This window comes from Triticum aestivum, chromosome 6A (assembly GCF_018294505.1).
Source record: "Triticum aestivum cultivar Chinese Spring chromosome 6A, IWGSC CS RefSeq v2.1, whole genome shotgun sequence".
Taxonomy (NCBI): domain Eukaryota; kingdom Viridiplantae; phylum Streptophyta; class Magnoliopsida; order Poales; family Poaceae; genus Triticum; species Triticum aestivum.
Window position 1 is genome coordinate 308,212,200 of NC_057809.1, and position 14,750 is coordinate 308,226,949.

Genomic DNA, 14,750 nt, shown 5'->3' on the forward strand with positions numbered 1-14,750 from the left:
GTGTGGAGGGCTGGATGAACAGTAGATGGTGGAGGGGTGCCCGTGGAGGGGTGGTTGAACAGAAGCCGATGGAGTAGCGCGCAGTGGAGAATGGATGAACAGGATCCCGTGGAGGCTAGAGGAGGTCGACGGTAGCCCGTGGAGGCTGGAGGAGGTCGATGGTGGATATGAACAGTATCCCGTGGAGTCCCGTTTTGCGGTACGCCACACCCCTCCCGATGAACAGGACCCCCGTTTCGACCGTAGGAGGTCCGTTTCGTCCGTTTTGCGGTACGCCACACCCCTCCCGATCAACAGGACCCCCGTTTCGACCGTGGAAGGTCCGTTTCCTCCATTTTGTGGTCGCCACACCCCTCCCGATCAATAGGACCCCCGTTTCGACCGTAGGAGGTCCGTTTCCTCCATTTTGCGGTATGCCACACCCCTCCCGATAAACAGGACCCCGTTAGGAGGTCTGTTTCCTCCGTTGTGCGGTATGCCAGGCCTCGTTTCCATCCCCTGTTCTGTCCAAGCCCTCCCGATGAACACGATCACACATTCTGTTCTGACCTAGCCGGTTGGCTCCCACGCGTTCCGTTGCCTCCCGATGAAGACGACGCATTCCGTTGCCTCCCCATGAACACGACACATTTCGTTGCCTCCCCATGAACATGACAACAACGCTGTTTCTCCGTTCCGACCCAGCCATGTACATGAGCCCTGGCCGTACATATGCGCGAGTAGGCGTTCCAGAACCCGCCCGTATGTACACATACATGGCCATATTTTCTTTCTTGCACCCTGGCCGTTGTACGTACGTGTACATGCTACGTGCGCGCCTCTACTACGACACGTACGCGCCTCTACTACGACACGTGCGCGCCTCTACATCCACCAGTGTATATGTACGTACACGTTCGCGACTAGAATGACAATGCTACGTACGCTTCGACCAGGTGGGTCCCGACTATCATGCACTTCCTTGCCAGCGAAGATGTAGCTAGTGGGTCCCAGCTGTCAGGGGGGCAAATCAATTTTTTTTCCCAGACGCACTTCCTTGCATGTGAAGATGTAGCTGGTGGGTCCCAGCAGTCAGGGGGAAACATTTTTTCATGAAATACAGTGCCCGTCCGGTGGGTCCCAGCTGTCAGGTGGAGGAATCATTATTTTCCACGTAATAAGGAGGCACTTCCTTGCTGCGGCCATGGACCCAACTGTCAGCCTCTCCACGTACAGTCCACATCCGATGGAAGTCATTCCTTGACCATGTTGACCACACCGCGCCGAGAGCACCAGGGCGGTGGACGACGGCGAGGCCTAGGAAGCGGACGACGGGGAGCTGTGGAAGACGCGGCAGTGGAAGCCCTCGCGGAGAGGAGTACGAGGGTTCACGTGTTCGGCTGCGGTGTGAGGCTGCCGTCGCCACAGGGCCTGGCCAGCGGTGGGAATAGTAGGGGGTGGTGAGGCCTCGACGGCAGCACAGCCGGCCACGGCAGGCAGGAGCATGTGGCACGACCGGCGCTGCTTTGGGCGGCTGGAGCAAGAAGACCAGAGGTTGAAGAAGCACTACGGCCGTTGGATGGACATCGCACGGTCACTGGAGCTAGAATCGTTCATATTGACTAAAGTTGACAAAGGCCCCCGTCCTAGTCAACTTAGTAGGCCCACAAGTCAGCCTCCCACCATGGTGGGTCCCAGCTAGCAGGGGGAGTATTCATTTTTTTCTGCGAATAAGGAGGCACTTCCGGTGAGTCCGAGCTGACAGCGGGGGGAACGTTTTTTTCGCGAAATACGCTGGCACGTCCGGTGGGTCCCAGCAGTCATGGGGAAACGTTTTTTTCGCGAAATAAGGTGGCCCGTCCGGTGGGTCCCTGCTGTCAGGTGGAGGAATAAATATTTTGCGCGTAATAAAGAGGCACTTCCTTGCAGCCGCCTGGACCCAGCTGTCAGCCTCTCCACGTACAGTACTCTTCTGATGGAAGTCGGTCATCGACCACGTTAACTATGCCGCGCCGAGAGCACCAGGGCGATGGTCTAGACGACGGTGAGGCCTAGGAAGGGGACGATGTGGAGTCGGGGAAGACGCAACAGTGGAAGCCCGCGCGGAGAGGAGTACGAGGGTTCACTGGTTCGGCTACGGTGTGAGGCTGCCGTCGCCGCAGAATAACAGGGGGTGTGGGTGAGTAGAGGGATGGCCTGGCCAGCGATGGGAGTAGTACGGGGCGGTGAGGCCTCCACGGCATCACAACCGGCCACAGGAGGCAGGAGCACGCGACACGACTGGCGCTGCTTTGGGCGGCTGGAGCAAGAAGACCAGAGGTTGAAGAAGCACTACGACAGTTGGAAGGACATCGTACGATCACTGCAGCTAGAATCGTTTATATTGACTAGGTTAACAAAGCCCTTGGTACGCGTCAACTTAGTAGGCCCACAGCTTGGATTTGGCAGGGAACATATAGTTCATTTGCGATTTGTAAGAATGTACAACGCCTTTTTTAATTCTAATGGAATTTACTACAGCCCATTTACAGTTTGTTAAAAGTACAGCCGAACTTCTAGCTAGGACAACGATTAATAATTTCAAACAACCGCTCAAAACAGAATTCAAAAAAAAAATTCCCACATTTTGATGGGATCCAAAATATTTTTATCCGAAATTTCTAGTCAGGTTAAATATAATTTCAAAATAAAGTTGTATTACGTTAAATTCCAACGAAATATTGCACGCGCAACAATTAATGAAATTAAAATTATCAAATTCCAAAAATAATAAAATTTTCAAACTAATTACGTGTTTGGTGCATAGTAACTGTCCATTTATTATAATCACATCCCATTTATTATTTCTTAAAGTCCATTTTCTTGTTAAGCCTGATGCATACCTCCTAGGAAAGTTTGCAGCCCAACGGGGCGGAGAATAACAAGTTAACCCAGATATTGTGTACAACTGTCGGCCCGGTTGCATTGCTGATGTTGTAAAAGAAGGCCTGTGTAGTACAGTACAACCTAACATGGTTACTCAGCCCACATTCAGCGGCGCCGGAAAGGCCCAAACAAGGCTTCTGTACAACTTTTTGAAGTCACTGAGCTCAATTAATAACTTAAGAAAAAAGTTAGATTATAGTGGAACCTAATTAAAAGCTATCACGAGCAAATAAATCATTCAACGGGTCCCACTTGTGCTTGTGCGTGTGCGCGTGTGTGTGTGCGTGTGTGTGTGTGTGTGGGAGAGAGAGAGACCCATCGGTCGATGCTCGTAAATACATCTTTCAGCCATATGCATTGCTGATGCTCAATAAAAACTTATATAGTTGACACAATCATATAGAACATCATAGCACACTGAACTTGCATACAAAAATTTCACGCAGGCGGCACAATCAGGATGGAAGCCGTGTATCGCTATGGGAAGGGCTATGTTGAAACCAATGAAGTCGTACATAACAGTTCATCGTCTTTATCAATGATGGGGAAATATCTTGAATGTTGTGCAAAGAAAACAGACAGACAGCACAATAAGTTTTGCTAGCACATTAAGTTGATGTACAACCCTTTCTAAAAAAAGTTCAGGTACAAAATTAGAACAGGTCACAATCAAATGTACTGGAATATCAGTGCTTCACACCCATAGCTCGGATTTAACTAGTATCTGACAAGATTCAGTTGTTACCTCAAATTAGAGCACATCCAGGCAGCCAGCCCTGCCTCTTCTCCCAAACAAGCAGTGGCCTCCGCCGCGCGATGGAGTAGGCCATGTGGCATCCATCGTTCCGAGCAACACAAGGAAAGTCTGACCTTGACTCCTGTAATGGACGTCGTTGATGGATCCTGGCACCAGCGGCGGCGGCAGGACTTCGATTGATGGATTGACCACTTCTTCGACATGCACGAACACTCGATGCAGGTACATCCCTAACGTGGTCCGCGGCGGCCTTGGTGGCGACGAATAGTACAACCCCGGTTCATGCACCAGTATCTCAACACCAATCACCTTCGGTATGGTGGACGGCTTCTTCATCCATGCCATAACCGTCAGAGCCTAGCTATCTGGAGGAACAAACAAACTTACGAGCTCACCTCCAAGGTCGTTGATAAGCTCGTTCATGGACTCGTTGTTCCAAGCAGGTCGAGGCATGCCGTGGAAGGTAAGCTTTGTTAAAAACTCAAGCTCAGAGGGCACCGAGCCCCATCCTGGGTGCCACCGATCAAAGCTCACCAGCGCGCCATCGCAGAACAAACGCCGGGAAGATTCGAACACATGACTACAGTCGAAATTTGTCCAGAACCTAACGAAGAAATCAGCCGGTGGCGGACAGACTTCGACGAGCAAGTCACTTATTTGGATGTCGTGCGCAATGCCAAGAGCTTTGACAAGGTCGTACGGCGAGACGGGAGGCCGGTCGCCGTTGATGGTTACCATCAGCACTTTGCCGGCAAACTGGTCGTCAAGCGCCGCCATGCCACTATGGAGCGACAGCACGCAGCGACCGAAGGCAGGAGGGACCTTAGGATCTCCGGCTCGGAGAAACGCGTTGACCGGTGACATGATAGTGCGCTTGAGTACAGGGAGTACAGGAGGGGGATTTGGGGGAACTGGAGTAGGAATCAAGATTCCGGAGGTGGGGGATGGGCGGGAGATTGGGGATGAAAAGGTAGCATGAATTTCGAGCACGCGCCAATATGCTCTCGGCGTGCAAGCGCACGAAAACACCGGTGGCGCCACATGTCGGCCTAAGAGTCCTTATTCTTTCTTTTTTGGAGAGCCCTGCCTTTTTTTCAGGATCTTTTGAGAGCCCGGCCTGAGAGTCATAATTGACCTGTTTGGCATTGCGTTACTACTCGGCCCATATTCAACGACACCTCACTAGCCCAAACAAGTGTACATCATCGAAAAGACACTGAGCTCAAATTATATAACTTGAAAAAAGGAGATATACTCTGAACACTGGAGAATGGTGATGCCCTCATTTAGCCCACCAGTAGTTCGACACAATAAACAGTTCGAAACAATGATGTATACAACATTCAAACACTGACTAGTTACTACTACTGACATAAACATCAAGACATGATAGTTCATAAGAAGTCTTGCTACACCACCAAAACGCACCCATCTGCAGCGCTCAGACTCTCGTGATCCAGACGAGAATGATATTCTAAACAGAAGCAACTATTACATAGTAAGAGTGACATAGACGAGGATGACCAAATGACAAGGAATATGCATAACAAAAGAAAGAACTACCCATCCAGAACCAGCAGCAAAGATAACAAAGTCATTCGAAGAGATGATCGAACACCATCATAATTTGCAGCCCCGCTTCAGCGACCAGTGATCCGGAGACACCAGTACTCCACCCTTTCGATGCAACAGCCCAATTACCTATCAACCTGAAGGCTTGAACCACATCACTGCCTATTGTAATTGAGACATCCAAGGATCAAAGTTAATCCGGATGCCTTTGTCATTCTCACCTTCTTTTGGCTGCAGGCTGTATCGTTGACAATCAGGGGAGTTTGCTCCCGAACTCCCAGGGCTCGCCGTGTAGACACAGTTTTCCGTAGCAAACAGAGCCTCTCTGCCATCAAGGTCCTTCCCAACAGTGATCTCCTGGTTAATCGGATAATTGAGTCCGAGAAATAGAGAGTGTGAACCAAGGCTGTTTACTCGCCTCCAACTAAAAACTCCTAAAGGCCCCAACAAGCTAGTATCCTACTCATAGAGGTAACAGCCACTGTCCGGATACTCACATATTACATGGTGCTTGTATACAGTGGGGTTTTTGCAATGTAACTTTTCCGGCTCATGTGTCCGAATGATCATCAGTCTTTTGTTGTCGTCTGATCGAGCGAGGAACCAGTTGTGCTTCCCTGTTTTTGGCAAAGGTGGTGTGATTACAAAGGGCAGTAACTGTAGGGACACTACATCATATCAAAAAGGACAGACATTGTTAATGTAAGATCAGCATTGTTTAGAGTATGAGTAGGATAATTCAAGAAACAACATTGCATAGCGGGAATAGGTCTCCCGTGCTAGCATGCATGTTCACTTCATCGTTCAGGTATCATCCATATTGTGAGCAGAACCAAATTCTCATGCATGCCCAATCAACACCCTGCCGCGATGCATGTAGTGGTCATTCTGGTGCATCAAGGATGGCATGCAGATCGGTCCACACTTGAGAAGAGGAAAAATGGAAAGGTAGAACGCGACAGCAGAGAAAGAGAATGCTGGCTAACGAGGCTGGGAGGGGATCGAGCAGGAAGTTAATGCTCCACGCCTAATGGTTTTGGGAAAACCTGATTTACATAGGGTGACTTATACTCACCTAAACGGAGGGAGTATTCCTTAACTAGAGAATGTTGTGTCTCCCACTCATGCGCTCAAAAAAAAACTACGACACATTTTTTATCTGTTTGCATATGTCCCACCTATCAGGAAGGATGGGCACGTACACGAACAGGTATGAATCATCAGTCTATCCGCATAGCCTTTTCGTTTAGTCTACCTAGCCGTCTAATCAACTGCCTGCACGCCACTTCTCCCATTTACTTCTCCATCGGGAACCGATTCTTCTCGGCTTCTTCACCTCCCCTTCATCCTCATTTGCATCCAAACCCCACTGCATTCACATTGTTTAAACCTCTTTAAATAGTCATCTACTACTTCAGTTAGACTAGCCATCTAATCCTAATTCTCCAAACCATAGCCCTCCGTTCCAGCGGTTCTAAATGGCGAAAGAGATCGAGATGCAAGTTTTTAGCGTCCAACATGTCCTCGTCGAAGGCTCGATGCGCATAGTTGCCACCGTCACCGTCCACCCAAGGGTTGTTCGGTAGTGGATCAACAATGTATCCAACTCCCTCGAAAAGGTAGAGATGAGGGTCATCGGTCTCGACACAGAGTACAGGGAGCGTGCCCCTGGGAAGATCCAGCGTGCCGCCGTCCTTCAGCTGTGCCTCCAAGACGATGTTTTGGTGTACCACATCATACACTCGCCCTCCATACCAGGTGAGCTTCATGATTTATTGTCTCGGGAGGACGTATACTTCTGTGGGGCAGCCATCGAAGGGGACAAACAGAAGTTGGAGCTGTACAACCTTGATTTGAAAAGCATCGCTAACCTACAAACCAGAATCAAAATTCCTGTAGAAGATTGTGATAAACAGACACCATCCCTATTCGACGTAGAAAATTTTGTGCTCGGTACAAATCTTCAGAAGGGTGACGAGACGGTGGAATTAAGGTCGTCTTGATGGGAGAATTATCCCTTGACGTACGAGCGGATAAAATATGCTGCCCTCGGTGCCCGTATGATTTTCGAGATAGCTGCAAGGTCCAAAGAGCTTGTTGTGAAGCCGTCTCCCACAAAGAACGAGAACAAGAACAAGAAGAAGAAGAAGAAGAAGAAGAAGAAGAAGAAGAAGAAGAAGAAGAAGAAGAAGAAGAAGAAGAAGAAGAAGAAGAAGAAGAAGAAGAAGAAGAAGAAGAAGAAGAAGAAGAAAAGGCTGCACCAGCAGGAGGGCATTATGTATGGATGAATTATTTCCTCTCTTGTAAAAAAGTTATTCCCTCTCGGTGTATATTGATATAGATGGACTATTTCGATGGTGTGCATGTCTTTGGAACAAAGTAGTAGCGTGGGTCCGCTTGACTATAAGGAACTATTTATGCGCATATATAGCTTTCTCTGCTACTCCTTCCAGTGATCGGTATGCAGTGCATGTGTCCGTAGACATGACAGCCTGTCCATGGAAGTTCAACTACAGCGACCATCACATTTCATCTCGCGATTCCCAGGACGCCTCTCCAACCCACGGCACCACGCCCCACGACGTGCGCCTCACCCCTCTCGGCCGCACCGCCCCTCTTGCTTTGTGTCATGACATGTGGGCCACCTAAAATGCAGCGAGCATCAAGTTTCTACCACAGCCACCCGCGATTCCCACGACACCGCTTGAACCCATGAAACCACACGTCCCCCGACCTGCGGCTCACCCCTCTTGGCCCCACTGCCCCTCTGCCTACGGGAGCATTACATGTGGACCAGTCACCTATCGAGTCCACATGTTATTGACTCAAAGGTAGGTGTAGTAAGGCGCTGAAGCTCAGTCCCGATGGCCTTGAGAGGGAAATGTAACTCCTGCGCCAGGGCTTGAGGTGCTCCCGCAGCACGAACTCGTGCCAAACTAGAGATTTGTTTCTTTACTATACATGCACGCAACGATTTAATGGACATTGTAATCTCAACATGTGATGGGGAGCTCTAAATTTGAATTTGAAACTTATAAAACGAAAAGATTCAAAACAAATAAACTGGGAGAGAGGGAGTATATCGTAGGATGTGTCCCATACAAAATAAGTCCCCTGGTTTGTCACCGCGAAGATGCGGTTAGAAAGGAGCACAGCGTCTTCCTACTCGTACGGCAACAAATCGGCCGCAGACAGCATGGTCCGCCTTTGACCGCCATGTGCAAGGTTCGTGCTATCTTATTCAATCTCACCGTGGTTCCATCGTACCAATTCATGCGGTGGCCCGTTGCATGGCTGATCCCAATGTTGGACAAAGGTTCTACGGGAACGGTGTCACCGTTGTAAATGTTGTGCAAATTGATGTTGGTACCCTCCCGTACATATGCAAGCCAATCTCCACTCGCACCGAGCCTAACCTGTGAAACAGTGGGCAGGGGGAGAATTAGGAAATGGACACGGAAGTAGTCTTTAGAATGCATTTACTACGTGATCAAACTCATCTTACCTGCTCATCGGAGGAAATCCGAGTGCCCCTCAACGTCGGCATCTCAAGGGGCGTCAACTTGCAACTACGGCCACGCCGCGCTGGAGAGACCCCCAAGGAAACATCCTCGTGCGTTCCATGGAACATCAAGATGCATTTGTATGAGTAGTTTATCTTGTGAGAGAAAAGGATGAACGAGGGAAGGCCTCTAGAGATAGAGATGGACACTACTACTACCAATGTGCTGGCCCGTGCGTTGCAATGGATCCAAAGTAGTAGAATAATACTTGTTCACGTGCTTGAAATATAAACACTCTAGTTTTGATATACATGTGTCAGCAGACATGACAGCTTGTCCATGGAAGTTGAACCACGACGACCATCACGTTTCTTGTTTCTACCACTGCCACACCCACACGCGATTCCCACGACGCCGCTCCAACCCACGGCACGACGTCCCCCGACGTGGACATGGATCCTCTGACGTGGCTATCACTGCCTTGCCCTGCCTTTCCTTCGCTGACAGGTGGGACCCACGCTTATGGGTCCCACATGTCAGTGACAGAATGGTAGGATTGTTCGCGTCAGGGGATCCTCATCCCCCCGACGTGCCCCTCATCCCTCTCGGCCCCACCGCTCCTCTGCCTTTGTGTGCATGACATGCGGGCCAGCTGAACTGCGGCGACCATCAACTTTCTACCACAGACACACCCGATTGGACGCGGTTTGCCTGCTCCGCTGCTGTGCTCCGATCCGTACTCCCGCACCATCGAATTTTCATCCAGCGGCTGTGACACATTTCGTCCCGGGCATCAATCCTCAGCTGGAGTACTTATGTACTACAGGTAGTACCCGCCGGTGTGGCCATCTACGCCTCGTAACGCCCCGACGCCCAGCTGTGGCACCCTCGCCACGGCCACGCCACCACCGGCCGGTTCATCTCGAACGAGTGAGTCGCGAACCACGCCACCACCATGAGAATGACATGTGGGCCAGCCGCATTTAAGGTCCGCATGTCATTGACTCATAGGCCGGGCACTAAGCCACTGAAGTTCGGTCCCGTGGGCCCCGAGAGGGAAATGTAACTCCTGCGGCAGGCCTTGTGGTGCTCCCGCAGTACGAGCTCGTGCCAAAACTGGAATTTGTTTCTTACTACTACCAACTAGTACTAGTAAGGTACACGTGCATTGCACGCATGAGATTCTGGTGGTTTGTGCATTATGCTTCTACATGTGGAGCTTTCTGGATTCTAACATGTGGCAAAATCTGGTGGAATGTAAGGTTAGGCAAGTTTGATTAACTTAGGTGAGTGTTTGGTTCAAGCCACACCTTAGGCAAGCCACACTAAGGCCCCACATGACATACACACAAAAAATGTGGCAAGATTCCCTTAGGCTTGCCAACTTGTGGCTCTCATTTTGAAGAACTAATAACTTTGCCTAAGCTTAGTTGTGGCAAAGTTAGTCATGAATTAAGTTCAACCATGGAGTCTTCTAGATTATACATGTGGCAGAATCTGGTGGATGATATCCAACGGCCAGTAGTGCTCGGATTTGCCATCTTTGTACCGTCGGATTGGCTTCATCCAACGACCAACTTTCAAAGTTTTTCACACACTATATAGGGGGTATAGATATAGATGTGCCGGTCCGTTGCAATGGATCCAAAGTATATCTATTTAGTGGAGTGCACTCTAAACACATTATCTATTTATTTTTCTCTAACCTTCCGTAGCCATGCAACCAAGCCACATAAGCTTCATGGGTGCCCCCCACATCATATTATTCATACTACGTTGATTGAAAAAAAGATAAATCACCCAAAACAAGATCTTCCCGTTTTTTGTTCCTACGATGTTGTGCCGTGCACGTACCTACTAGTTGTATAGTGGTAGTACTAGTAATATAGTATTAGGAGTACAAACTTGGTACTAGTAGGAGTAGTACTAGTACGGAATGCTCCTACTCTATCAACGAGCCCCGTCTGACACCAAATTTCTTGGCTTCCGTGCTACAGCTAGATCTTCCCCTCGTTTCTGTTTTCCAACCCGGCGGCGGGCGGGGTGTCGGTTTGCTCAACGGCGGTCCCACATGAAAGTGAAAATGCTAGGCAACACGCCTTCCCTAAGCTATGTGTCGTGCCGGACGGGCCGTGTTGTACTCCCGATTCCCGGGCGTGTGGGGGTGCGACGCGAACGCGGCAGGCCTTTTCCTTTTACTAGCAATGTGCCCGTGCGTTGCGACGGATCCAAAGTAGTAGAATAGTAGTATTTGTTCACAAACTTGAAAGAAATCACTATTGTTTTGATATACTCCTAATATATTACTCCCTCCGTACCTAAATATTTGTCTTTTTTGAGATTTCAAATGGACTATCACATACGGATTATATAGACATATTCTAGTGTTTCTAGCAAGATGCCCGCGCGTTGCACGAAGTTGATGGAAAAGGTAAGCACAACTTATAAATTGACGGATGGAGTACTAGTTACAGTGATGCATATAATTAAGCAAAGGGATCGCACATGTCGGTATTGACTGGAACGAGAATGCAACAGCACAATAAGAATTAAGGCCACGATGATGCGATCGCAGTGGTGGTTACAGAAGGCAAGAAGAAAGATGGATCCACGAACGTACGACCTCCTCCTCCTCAACTTAGTGCGCCGGGCCACCGACCGGCGGCTAAGGAGCGGCGGCTTTTGTGGCGAGGTCGAGGTGCTTCTCAGCAAAGGCATCCAAGGCTTCCAGCCGGTTGAGGAAGGCCAACGTCGTAGCGTCCTCACTGGCCTTGTAGATACCTATGTACACGATTTGCTCGTACACGTGGATGTGTAGGTCGACGAATTCTTGCAGGGCGAGGCGCCTCGCGGCGAGCGCGACCTCCAGGTGGACATTCTTCGTGGCGTCGGCGGGCAGTCGCAGGGCCACCAGTGCTTGAAAGAGGTTCCGGCCATGGAGGCCGATTAGGGTGGCAGGCAATGAGGAGCCCGGGCGCGCGGGCTGGAGGAGTACGGCGATGTCGTCCGCGAGCTTCTTGAGGACGGTGAACTTGTTGCTGGTGGCAACGATCATCTGGTCCAACTGAGAGTCGTAGTTGGCGTCGACGGCGGCCATCCACCAGCCGGTCTCCAACACCGTCTGGAGACGATCCTCGGCGCCATGCCGCAGGCCGGCGTCGTGGACCATCTGGCGCAGCCGCTGGCCGCTCACGCGCATCGCCGCCATGGGTCTGGAGTGAGCTCTTTTGCGCTTAGTGTAGGTGCTTAGGCAAATGCTTAGGTGCGTACGATGTGGTAGATGCATTGGAATGGAGGGGCGCCTTTATATGAGGGCAATGAGGGCAAACTGCGTTGCATTCACATCGTGCAGCCTCTTTTCCCGGACCTCCTCCCATTACTTCCCTCATGCATTAATTGAAGGAGGATGCATTGGCCGTTCAACATATCGGGAACCGCTACTCCCTCCCTCGTCTGCATTAAAGCCGTATCGGGAACTGCGCCGCCCGCTGTCAAATCGAATACTCCCTCCGTCTAGGTGAGTATTAAGTCATCTTACGAAAACCAAATAGTAAACACATAGGCGTGGTGCATTAACTCTCACGTTGTTTCTTATTTTTTGACATAAATAGAGGAATCAACCAAGAAGAGATGTGGGGCTTGTATGCTTTTAATGACTTGAGACTATCAAACATGACATGCAGTGGTCAGTTCGTTGCACAAGAACAAATACAACCCACGTCAGCACACACGCATCTTATATAGCATCACATCCAATGGCTATAAAAGATGAATGAGACCAAATTATATCTCATCTAGATGAGTTCTAGCAAAACTGTATTAATAATACTTAGTACTCCTGCGCCATGTATCATATATTAGTATCATGTAGTACTTTATTTATTGCCATGTATGACACATAGTACTCAACTCTCTCTCTCTTTCTTCATTTAATTCTATGACACCTCATCAAAATTGCTAAGGCTAGTACCATTACAACCAGCCTTAGCAAATACAAGTACTAAACATTAAGTTCTCTCGTTTTCCTCTCCACCTTGGTCACCTAGACGGAGGGAGTATACTGCGCGGGCTTTTCCTGCGCGGTAGGCGGGGCAGTTCCGCCTAGTCGGTTCGACAGAGACGCGAGAAGACGAGGGAGTAGGCTGCTGCAAACGTAGGGCTGTGTGATTTGACAGCGAGTTACTGCTGGACAGGTGGGGCCCCGTGATTTGACTTGCCATTATCATTTTAACTGCGGCGCTACGACCGGCGTGAGTCTCCCGATTCCTGACCACCTCCATACAGGTGCCTCTCCCAATGCTCCACCATGTAGTAGAGGCTGGCTCTTGCATGAGAGCCCACTTCTCCACTTTTTCCTTGCCTCTCTTTCCTCCACATATGCAAAAATGCCATGTAAAGCGCACTATTGTACTTACTTGCTCCTACAGGTGCTTAAGCTTGCCACATAGGCATAAAGTCTGATGTGGCAAGTTAATCAAGAAGAGAGAGACTAGTTTGGTGACCCAAGGAAGAAACGGTGCTAAGCGCGTGTACCTAGGTGAAAAGACAATTTTGAGTCTATAGCTAATTAAATGAAGCAAACTTAGCAACACCATTTCATTGGAAGAGGTCACTCCTTGGCAAATGCAATAAATACTAGTACTCCCTGTGTCCCATAATATAAGAACGTTTTTGGCACTACACTAGTGTCAAAAACGTTCTTATATTATGGGACGGAGGGAGTACGAAGAAAGAGATAGAGAGAAGTAAAAAAATACACTTATAGCCAACCTTATAGCCAAACCTTGTTGTAGTATGAGTGACTAAGTGATGACTATGTATGACATGCCAACATCAGATAGCCTAACGCACCGTGTTAAATCTCCAAGGGCGCGACCGCACGAGCGACGCGACGGTCGTGGTAGGCGCGACCATGATACGGGCTGCTGGCAGCCCTTGGATCTGAGATCAAACGGTCGCATGCTAAGTTGCTGAAAATTTGCAGAATAACCCTCCAGGATAGGATATTCACCCATAGGTCTAGAATCACGCCATGCAACCGTTCGATCTCAGATCCAAGGGCTCTCGGAAGCCCGTATCATGGGAGAATGGAAAGCCACTACCCTGCCGTTCGCACGCTGGCAGTTCGCTCCTACTCGTCCCCGCACGTCCTTCAATACTACGGCGGTTCGCTCCTAGTCGTCCCGTCCATTCACATTACGGCAGTTCCACTAATCCTAACCCTCCTCCCAAATCCATGGCGTCCCAAATCTCCCCGATCGGCGGTGAGTACAAGGTTAGAACCATCACCGGCGATGAGTTCGACGTCATCTACACCCGTTCTTCCGCGACGGTGAAAGGATGCCTTTCTCGCTTCAGACGCATGTTCGAAGACTCAGATGATGAGTGGGTCGCTGGGCTAGATGTTGAGTACACCACAGTCCTGGGACGAGAGAAGGATCTAAAGGACGAAGAGAGGAAGAAGCCCGCCGTGATCCAGGTTTGCGTGCATGACTTATGCTTGGTCTACCACATATGCCATGCCGACGTTGAGTGCCAGGATTTTAAGGACTTCCTCGAGAGCAACCTAGTCAAATTCGTTACTGTAGACTTTGGTAACGACAAAGAAGTCCTGCGTCGGATAGGCCTCGTTGTAGGCAACACCTTCGACCTCCAGAAGAATCGGCTGGTGTCCTCTCGTCAGCCTTCAATGCTGACCCTGGCAGGAGCCATGGTTCATCCTTCGTACGGTAAACTGGAGAAACCTCCATACACGTTTCATCGTCATGCATGGCAGCGGAATGTACTAGATATAGACCACATCCACTATGCTGCAATGGATGGCTACCTTTGCTTCAATATCTACAAGGGTTGGATGAAGAGCAACAGCCAAGTGTGCGGTTCAAGCAAAGAAGTATCGGCCAAGAGGAAGAGGGACAAGGACGAAGTCGAGGACGTGGACGAGGACTCCGAGTAAGGTGGCAGTGTCGTTGCTCATGGTGGTTCTAATGCAGTGTCTACCGGAATAGTTGCAA